This window comes from Oncorhynchus mykiss, chromosome 6 (genome assembly GCF_057628025.1).
Source record: "Oncorhynchus mykiss isolate SJ-2025 chromosome 6, ASM5762802v1, whole genome shotgun sequence".
NCBI lineage: Eukaryota > Metazoa > Chordata > Actinopteri > Salmoniformes > Salmonidae > Oncorhynchus > Oncorhynchus mykiss.
Genome location: NC_143027.1, coordinates 32,600,001 through 32,610,000, shown reverse-complemented (window position 1 = coordinate 32,610,000; position 10,000 = coordinate 32,600,001). Strand labels below are relative to the sequence as shown.

General features: G+C 48.9%; 1 protein-coding gene across 1 annotated transcript in view; it reads left to right on the top strand.

The window, feature by feature from the left end:
- The first annotated feature begins 2,057 nt into the window (after positions 1–2,057).
- The window catches only part of setbp1 (SET binding protein 1), a 56,037-nt gene continuing 48,094 nt past the window's right edge, over positions 2,058–10,000 (top strand). The window contains exon 1 of the mRNA XM_036979922.2: positions 2,058–2,800. The gene's annotated coding sequence lies outside the window, so the exon portion shown is untranslated. The remainder of the gene's footprint in view (positions 2,801–10,000) is intronic.

Below are 10,000 nucleotides of genomic sequence, written 5' to 3'. Positions count from 1 at the left end.
GAACCGGCATCGCCTCCTGATCCAGATCTGAATCTTGAACCTGTGACTCAACCTCTGACCCTTCACTGGCAGAGAGGAGGCAGAATGACAGGTTGTGGTCCTATGCCTACTCCTGCAAGCCCCTCCTCCCACTGTTGAAGAAGGCCATGAGCACTACAATGGGGGTCAGGCTCAACCCGTTGTTGTTGTTGCTCTGGGTCATGTTCACCGCTTTCTGTTGATTCCTTTCTAAGAAGGCTGCTATCATCTGAGCCTTCTCCAGATCCCTTTCGGCTTACCGTAGACGGCGCTGTCTTTCTAACCGTTTGGCTATGGTTTCACATGCTTCGAAAGCTCGTGGCGTTTGGGTGTCCAAGCGCCAACACTCCTCGCCAGCTTGCATGTTCTCCATGTTTTGGCATTTGACCTCCTCTAGTTTAAGGAGCTTCATACACTTCCTGAGAGCAGCAGCTTCTGAGTCACACAGGGTCTCTGATGGGACTCCACTCCATCCGTTTCCACGACTCTGAGAGGACCGGTATGAAGAGTGGATCTGAGCGATTTAATAGAACGTCACTCTGATCCCCCCAGTGTGCCTCCTCTGTGAGGTGTCTTCCAGAGTCTGGTGAAATGGCAGGCCTTCATGTGTTGGGGCCTCCATACTGTAGGCACTGAGGAAGAGGGCTTGGATGGAGAGTGTTGAGGGTAGTCTGCCACAGATAGCTGCAGTGCTTGTGTGAATCATCTCTTTTGAGATCGGGTTATGTTGGGGGTAAACTTCATTATCTCTCAAATGGACTGGGGTCTGTTTTTGGCTCTTTTCACCTACAAACAGGCTCCTCTTTAGGCCTCACTCCTGCTGGATGTGTGCTTGCTGCACTTGGCTGTGACAAAGTGAAGGTTCCACCTGCTTGTGTCTCACATGTGTCGGACCCAGCTACGGCAGAGTCAGGATGAGGTTCGCCATCGAGGGTGGGGGAATTGAGGACACCTGTATCCCACTTCAAATCTGTCCGAAGGACTACTTTTTGAGGCCGGTTGCCTAATGTGAATACACTGGGTGAGATAGGAGCTGATACAGAATCAGGAATTCTGGTTAGAGGACAAGGATAGGGCAGAGAGTTGGGGTTTCGGTTTAGAGAGTTGCAGCTCATTCTATCCTTTAAAATGATCCATGTGTGAGAACAATTAGAGCCTTTTCAACAGAGAGCATCCCACTTTACAGCATCTCACTATGAGATGTTAGGACACAAGTGCAAGTAGCTGTTGCTATAGCTTCTAACAACCACAAAAGAGAAATGGCAACAATCCTCTCAACTAATGCAGCATAAATGTGTGTGTAGTGTGTTTATGGAAATGTCAGCACTGGTTGTTATGCTAATCTGACAGCACAAACACACACCAATATGCAAACACACTGTCCAGTTGCTATGCGGCGGATGCTAACCTACTGAATCATTATTCAGCTCTATTTGTTCTGTAAATATATATATTCTATCCTCCTAGAAGCACAGGATGCACATACTGTTGTTTATGCATGAAAAATAACACAAGACACACAATGCTGTGTTGATGTGAAATGGCTAGTTAGTTATTGGTGTGCGCTAATAGCTTTCAATCAGTGACATCACTCCGAGACATCGAAGTAGCCCAGTCGTTTCACTTGCTCTACAAGAACCGGGGTAACGCTGCTCCACGGGCGACTGTTTGTCGATGTGTGCTAGGGTCGTTGGCTCGAGCCTATGTTAAGACATGGAGAGGGACGTAAACAACACTGTTACGATCAAATAAAACCAGTTTGGTGTTGCTCCAATTCCGAAAGAGGAGGAAGCCTTCAGAGTAATAATATGACTGGATTATTCAAGTGTCTGTGACACTATTTGACATAACATCAGACGTGGTAGTAGGATATCACATACAGAGTATACATAGGCCTACAGGAAAAGTTGGTGATTGACGGGAACTGACCAGTGATCACCTTTCCTGTTATGAAACAGGTTGAAACAAACAGGAATGTCCTGTGTGTAGGCTAGTAGGGAAGTGGGTTTAGACTAGTCTACCACTCGCTACCAGGTGGAGGCGACACTGCGCTCTCCTCTCTACCAAAGCGCGAGCTGCCTCTACAGTCCCGTCTCTCGGTGAGATCATTATCAACCGAACCTGACACACACGGAGCTAGATCGAGCGAGCGAACAGAACACCCCCCACTCCCCCCCAATTCCGACCCACCGGGAAGGGAAAACACCAGTCTTCTGATAACCAACACCTTCTCCCACTTTTACGCATCCAACCACGATCTCTCCAGTGACGTTACCGTTGAATGTGGGGTTTGAGGCTATTCGGATACAATCTGTGTTCTGCTGGTTTGTGTTCAATGCAGTAAAACGGTTTGCTCCGATCCTCCCCCGGAGTCAAGGATTGAGAGGGAAGCAGCGCTTAACTCGCGGACTGACCAGCCACGGACATGGCGATGGGATCTCTGCAGTGGCCCTGTAAATCTTGTGCTTAGTAAACCCGTAAGCAAGGTTTTTTACGCGCTATATTTCACAGGAAAGGGACGTTGATTCAATCACAACCTTGGATTTTTGTGAACATTGATTTGATTATCAGATCGGCTATAATTATTTTTGCCTTTTTTTCAGCGCACTGTTGACGCCATTTTCCTCAGGTTTTCTGTATAAAAAAACTTGCTCCATTTGACAGCTACCAAGGACGCTGTCAGCGCAGACGCCGGTTCTGTAAATGTGACCAAATGGATTTTAAATGATCTTGATGACTAATTTACACAATAGTCTCAAGTGTTCGACAACATTGGACATGGGTAAGTAGTTGACCATAATCTCTTACACACTTGCGTTATTGTAGTCTAAATGTGAGTTGAACATGATTTTATTAATTTATGATACTTTATTTTGCGGTTGGCTGTGGTTTAAAAAAAGAGAATGCAATATCTCAAAATAAACAGTTAATTTGTAGCGAGTTTTGATCTCACTAGGTAGGCTAGTGTGTGTGTATGTGCGCGCGTGTGCGTGTGTTGTGGAGCAGGTGGAAGACGTAGGCATTCCCCACTGGCCTCGGCCTGGTCTTGAACCACTAACCCTTTGGCAAGTGCATTGCGTCCTGTGCCATTAAGGGTCCAGACCTCTGATGAGAGTGAGTTGTAGAGTGAGCCTATTAATGGTCCAAGTGGTGGTGTGAAGGGTTATACACACATCCTGGAGGCAACTGCAGATTGATGAAATCACTGTAAAATACATGTCACACTTTGAGAGTGTATAAAACAACCCATTACACCAAGAAGTCCAAACCTTTTGAGAAGGGCCGATGGTGTTGTAGGCTAGCCTATAAGGACACTTTAGTCCTTCTATAGGCTGTTTGAAACACTCCTGGCCTGTGTGAGAGAGAGCCAAAGCAAGCAGATCACTGGAGTCTGTTTCACAAATGGCCAAGATCTGATCTCAGGGTGGAGTTCCGCGTTTTACCTGGTATTTACATGGCTAGATATAAGAGCAAAGTAGCACTTACATAATTATTGCTTAATAACAAATGACTTTCCAGTGTCTTTGCGCTGAACTGAAATGAGCACCACTATGTACCATTTGGTACCAGGTAGTTACCAACTGTGGTGTTGTTCAGAGTAAGTGCCAGAAGGTATTGTCCACTGTTACCATAGCAGCTGAAACAGGACGGTCAAGTAGAGCCTTCCACTTTAGTGTCAGGGTCAGGACAGGTGTGCTTTGAGCTTACTTCAAGAAACCAGTTACAGGCCAGGGCAGGCCCACCATCTTCTAACCTCGGAATTATTTCACTGATTGGTGTAATAGTGGTTGTTTTCTCAAATAAAGTGTTAACTTGTATGCCCTTGTTGTAGGATAAAGTGTGATCCATTAGAGAAATTAGACCAGGTAAATTAGAACCAGTGTGTGAGTGTGTAGGCTACTGTAATGGGGCGATTCCACGCTAGTTCTATTACAGTAGCCTACACACTCACACACGGGTTGACATTTACCTGCATGGCTCAAAAATATTTAGGGTATCTCAGATTTTTCGGACAATTCTCACATAGAAACTTCATTGGGTGGAAGGATGTTTCATATGCTTTTTACTTCTGTAACACACATTTTTTTTGGGGGGGGGGAATCATTATGAAAGTGGGCATTTTGGGCCCTTTTTAGAGATATACACGCCTCCTGTAATACCCAATGATCTGTGAACCGTACATGATACAGAAAACACCTTGGTGTCATTATACTCCTAACAGTGTGCTATAAAATATGGAGTATCGCTACTTTCTGAAATAAAATGTTACACATTCATTTATTTAACATTAAAACTATGAATATAACAGAAGTACCCTTTTAGATTTTGTTCAATTTTAGACATATGGTTTTAAATAAAATACTCTATAAGTACATCACATTTCCAGAGTGGGCGCTCTGCAAAGTTTAAAGTTATGATACATTTTTATCAACACCACCAACGCAGTGAATGGGAAAATGGATTCAAAGGGAACTCCCTCTGCTGGTGATTTGCTGAATGTGCAATCCTACAGGAGGGCTGTGATTGGTTAATAACCTATAATGTCAATTTCTATGTATAAAAATGATAATTCCATCAACAGTAGCTGATTGAAGAGTAGGCCTGTGTTGTTACAAACAATATGTATAAAAATAAGCAAAGTGATACTTTTCAGATATTTATAATAATATTAGGAATGTTGAATAAATGAATGTGAAAATGTGTATTTCAGAATATAAATACACTCCATATTTTAGAGCACACTATAAGGAGTATACACTGAGTGTACAACACATTAGGAACACCTGCTATTTCCATGACACAGACTGACCAGGTGAATCCAGGCGAAAGATATTATCCCTTACTGATGTCACCTGTTAAATCCACAGTGTAGATGAAGAGGAGGAGACCGGTTAAAGAAGGATTTTTAAGCCTTGAGACAGTTGAGCTATGGAGTGTGTATGTGTGCCATTCAGAGGGTGAATGGGCAAGACAAAATATAGAAGTGCCTTTGAACGGGGTGTGGTGGTATGTGTCAGGCGCACCGGTTTGAGTGTGACAAGAACTGCAACGCTGCTGGGTTTTTCATGCTCAACCATTTCCCGTGTGTATCAACAATGGTCCACCACCCAAAGGACATCCAGCCAACTTGACGCAACTGTGGGAAGCATTGGAGTCAACATGGGCCAGCATCCCTATGGAAGGCGTGGCATCTTGTAGGGTCCATGTCTCGACGAATTGAGGCTGTTCTGAGGGCAAAAAGGGGTGGAACTCAATATTAGGAAGTTGTTCTTAATGTTTTATACACTAAGTGTAATTACACAAAGATGTTGTCTGTAGCATTACAGGAGCCATGCATATGTCTAAAAAGGGCCTGAAATTGCCACTTCCATTATGATTTTCTCAAAAATGGTTTGTGATACAAGTGTAAAAAGCATTTCAAACATCCTTCCTCCCAATGAAGTTTTGGGAGGATTGCCAGAACAATTTGTGATACCAATTCTGTATCTGATATGTGTTGTGTGGGTAGGACAGATAGCTGAGAGTATAGCTGAGTGACATAGCTACAGTATAGAGGTATTGTTGAGTGATGTAGTGGCATAATGAGAAGTAGCAGGTGCTGGATTGAGACACTGAGAAATGGTGAGGAGATGTTGGTGTGGGGCTTCTGTTGTCACGGCAACTGGCAACATACTGGATGGTGGACTCACAGTAGCTTACTAACAGAGGCTCTCGCTCTGTTTTGGATTCACTTTGGATTCCTGGAGCAAATGTTGATCCCATGATATGGGCAGGAGTGCTGTTGGGGTTGGAGTCATAGCAGTATCTAAAGATACTTTGTCCTCCTATAACAGAGCAGGGACAGGGCATCCCTATAAGAGTTCCTGGGTTCTCTCTCTCTCTCTCTCTCTCAAATTTTTGAAAACGGTGAAGTTTGGTCCAGCTCTCTATTATCTTATCGGTCATATGTGATTGTAAATCTGTTTTGAGACCTGAGTCAAGAGCAGACCCAGAGACTGTAGCTACCAGTGCATAGGTATTATAGGGACACTTATTGTAAAGGGAGATCCAATCGGCTCTAGTGGCTTTCTCTGCTTGTTTCCTTTCCATCTGAGAGACAGGGTTGAGGAAGAGAGGGAGAGAGAAAGGTAGCAAGATGAGGGAGGGGGAGGTTGGGCAACAGAGAGGTGGAGAGGAGAAGAGAGAGAGTGAGAAGAGGGGGGAGAAAGAGCTGGTCAGAGGGGCAAGGCAGGGGGACTAGAAAGAGGGGGAATAGAGGAAAGAGATCCAAGGACAAATCTAACTGTTGGCAGACTGAGCTAAGTATCAGTACAGGAACACCTTTTGGCAGAGAGTGGGGATTGGGGATGGGGGGGGGGGGGGGGGGGGTGCGCCAGAGAGAGAAGGAGAGGGGGCAAGGCAGAGGGAAGGAAGAGAGAAGGAGAGGGGGCAAGGCAGAGGGAAGGGAGAGAGGAGGAGAGGGGGCAAGGCAGAGGGAAGGGAGAGAGGGGGGCAAGGCAGAGGGAAGGGAGAGAGGGGGCAAGGCAGAGGGAAGGGAGAGAGGAGGAGAGGGGGAAAGGCAGAGGGAAGGGAGAGAGGGGGAAAGGCAGAGGGAAGGGAGAGAAGAGGAGAGGGGGGCAAGGCAGAGGGAAGGGGGAGAGGGGGCAAGGCAGAGGGAAGGGAGAGAGGAGGAGAGGGGGGCAAGGCAGAGGGAAGGGAGAGAGGAGGAGAGGGGGGCAAGGCAGAGGGAGGGGAGAGAGGAGGAGAGAGGGAAAGGCAGAGGAAGGGGGAGAGGGGGCAAGGCAGAGGGAAGGGAGAGAGGAGGAGAGGGGGGCAAGGCAGAGGGAAGGGAGAGAGGAGGAGAGGGGGGGCAAGGCAGAGGGAAGGGAGAGAGGAGGGGGGGGGCAAGGCAGAGGGAAGGGAGAGAGGAGGAGGGGGGGGGCAAGGCAGAGGGAAGGGAGAGAGGAGGAGAGGGGGGGGAAAGGCAGAGGGAAGGGAGAGAGGAGGAGAGGGGGGCAAGGCAGAGGGAAGGGAGAGAGGAGGAGAGGGGGCAAGGCAGAGGGAAGGGAGAGAGGAGGAGAGGGGGGCAAGGCAGAGGGAAGGGAGAGAGGAGGAGAGGGGGAAAGGCAGAGGGAAGGGAGAGAGGAGGAGAGGGGGCAAGGCAGAGGGAAGGGAGAGAGGAGGAGAGGGGGAAAGGCAGAGGGAAGGGAGAGAGGAGGAGAGGGGGAAAGGCAGAGGGAAGGGAGAGACGAGGAGAGGGGGCAAGGCAGAGGGAAGGGAGAGACGAGGAGAGGGGGGCAGGCAGAGGGAAGGGAGAGAGGAGGAGAGGGGGAAAGGCAGAGGGAAGTGAGAGAGGAGGAGAGGGGGAAAGGCAGAGGGAAGGGAGAGAGGAGGAGAGGGGGAAAGGCAGAGGGAAGGGAGAGAGGAGGAGAGGGGGAAAGGCAGAGGGAAGGGAGAGAGGAGGAGAGGGGGAAAGGCAGAGGGAAGGGAGAGAGGAGGAGAGGGGGAAAGGCAGAGGGAAGGGAGAGAGGAGGAGAGGGGGAAAGGCAGAGGGAAGGGAGAGAGGAGGAGAGGGGGAAAGGCAGAGGGAAGGGAGAGACGAGGAGAGGGGGAAAGGCAGAGGGAAGGGAGAGACGAGGAGAGGGGGCAAGGCAGAGGGAAGGGAGAGACGAGGAGAAGGGGGCAGGCAGAGGGAAGGGAGAGAGGAGGAGAGGGGGAAAGGCAGAGGGAAGTGAGAGAGGAGGAGAGGGGGAAAGGCAGAGGGAAGGGAGAGAGGAGGAGAGGGGGAAAGGCAGAGGGAAGGGAGAGAGGAGGAGAGGGGGAAAGGCAGAGGGAAGGGAGAGAGGAGGAGAGGGGGAAAGGCAGAGGGAAGGGAGAGAGGAGGAGAGGGGGAAAGGCAGAGGGAAGGGAGAGAGGAGGAGAGGGGGAAAGGCAGAGGGAAGGGAGAGAGGAGGAGAGGGGGAAAGGCAGAGGGAAGGGATAGACGAGGAGAGGGGGGCAGGCAGAGGGAAGGGAGAGAGGAGGAGAGGGGGGCAAGGCAGAGGGAAGGGAGAGAGGAGGAGAGGGGGGCAAGGCAGAGGGAAGGGAGAGAGGAGGAGAGGGGGAAAGGCAGAGGGAAGGGAGAGAGGAGGAGAGGGGGCAAGGCAGAGGGAAGGGAGAGAGGGGGAAAGGCAGAGGGAAGGGAGAGAGGGGGAAAGGCAGAGGGAAGGGAGAGAGGAGGAGAGGGGGAAAGGCAGAGGGAAGGGAGAGAGGGGGAAAGGCAGAGGGTTAGGTGTTTTCACTGACAGCCATTTTGTGTCTACTGCTGCATTTGAAATGGTTTAACATTCATCTGCTGTCCTGCAGCCATGCTCAAACAGCAGGCTAGCTTCAATGACAGTGTGCACGTTGAGGACCTGTCTGTGTGTCCTTTGGTTCTGTGATCAGGGATAGCAGAGTTAGCCATGTAACACACACACACACACACACACACACACACACACACACACACACACACACACACACACACACACACACACACACACACACACACACACACACACACACACACACACACACACACACACACACACACAGAGCATTAATCTAATAGAGTAAAATAAAGTAGTTCCTGATGTCGTAGCAGTCTGAGTTCCTGCTAAGTGCTCCCCAAACCCTGTGTGTGTGTGTGTGTGTGTTTGATTGTGCGCGTGTGCCCAGGCGTCCGTGCTGGTGCGCACGCAAGCGCGTGTGTGTGACTGTATCAAGGGCATTATGCAACCACAGCCAGACTGGCTATGTTACCTCACTCTCACATGATGTGTTAGAATGTTTTATCCAGCTCAGTCCCTGTGTGTGTGAGCATGTTTGTGTGTGTGCGTGCGTGTGTGTGTGTGTGTACCATGGGGGACAGCTCACATGGCCTTTCTTAAAGCGTGGTTTAACTAGTAAACATAATCAATGTTTTTAGTTAGGACACAGCCTGAAGAGCAAGGGGGGCAAATCCTCAGTTAGCTCATAGCAGTCAACTGTTAGGGAGCCACTGGTCTCTACAGGCAGTTTCATCCTTTCATCCTCCTCTACCTTTCCCTGTTAAAGAAACAGTCGGGAGTAGAGAGAGTTTATGCCATTCAGCAGACACTGTAATCCTAAATGACTTACAGTCGTGCATGCAAGCCATACATACATTTTACGTAGGATGGCCACGGGAATCAAACCCACATTTCTGGCGTTGCAAGCGTCATGCTCTACTAACTGAGCCAGACAAGGGAGGGAGAGAGACGGAGAGAGATGGAGAGAGAGAGAGAGCGAGTGACAGGGCAAGGGAGAGAAATGGAGTGAGTGAAAGATAGAATAGCTGGCATCAGATGTATGAGTCTCTGCAGCACCAAATCTTCTACAAGAGCAATCAGATTGACCCTGTGTGTGTGTGTGTGTGTGTGTGTGTGTGTGTGTGTGTGTGTGTGTGTGTGTGTGTGTGTGTGTGTGTGTGTGTGTGTGTGTGTGAGCTATTTGTGAGTCCACCTCAGGTCTAAGGCTGCTGCAGCCTTAAAAGGTTGTTTCGGCTGGGCAGTGAACTCTCTCTCTCTCCCTCTCATACCCATATGCACAAGGAAGAGAATCACAGCTTTCATTCGTACTCTTCAGGTACGTACATGGGTTGGGAGTAGTAGTTGGTGAGATTTGAACAATTCTGGCCTGTTACAGCCCTACTGTTCATTCCCTCAAACATTATAGTTCAACACAGAAAGTACTTCAGTTATAGATACACACACACACACACACACACACACACACACACACACACACACACACACACACACACACACACACACACACACACACACACACACACACACACACACACACACACACAGAGTGAGGAAAGAGAGTGAAGGAAAGTCCTTATGCTGCTTAGATGGAAGCTGTGGGCAGAGCTGGCAGCTTTAGGAACATAATAAAGCTATTTATGCAGCCAGTCTGGCCTCTCACAATCACCCTGCTGTCTACACGGTTACAGAGA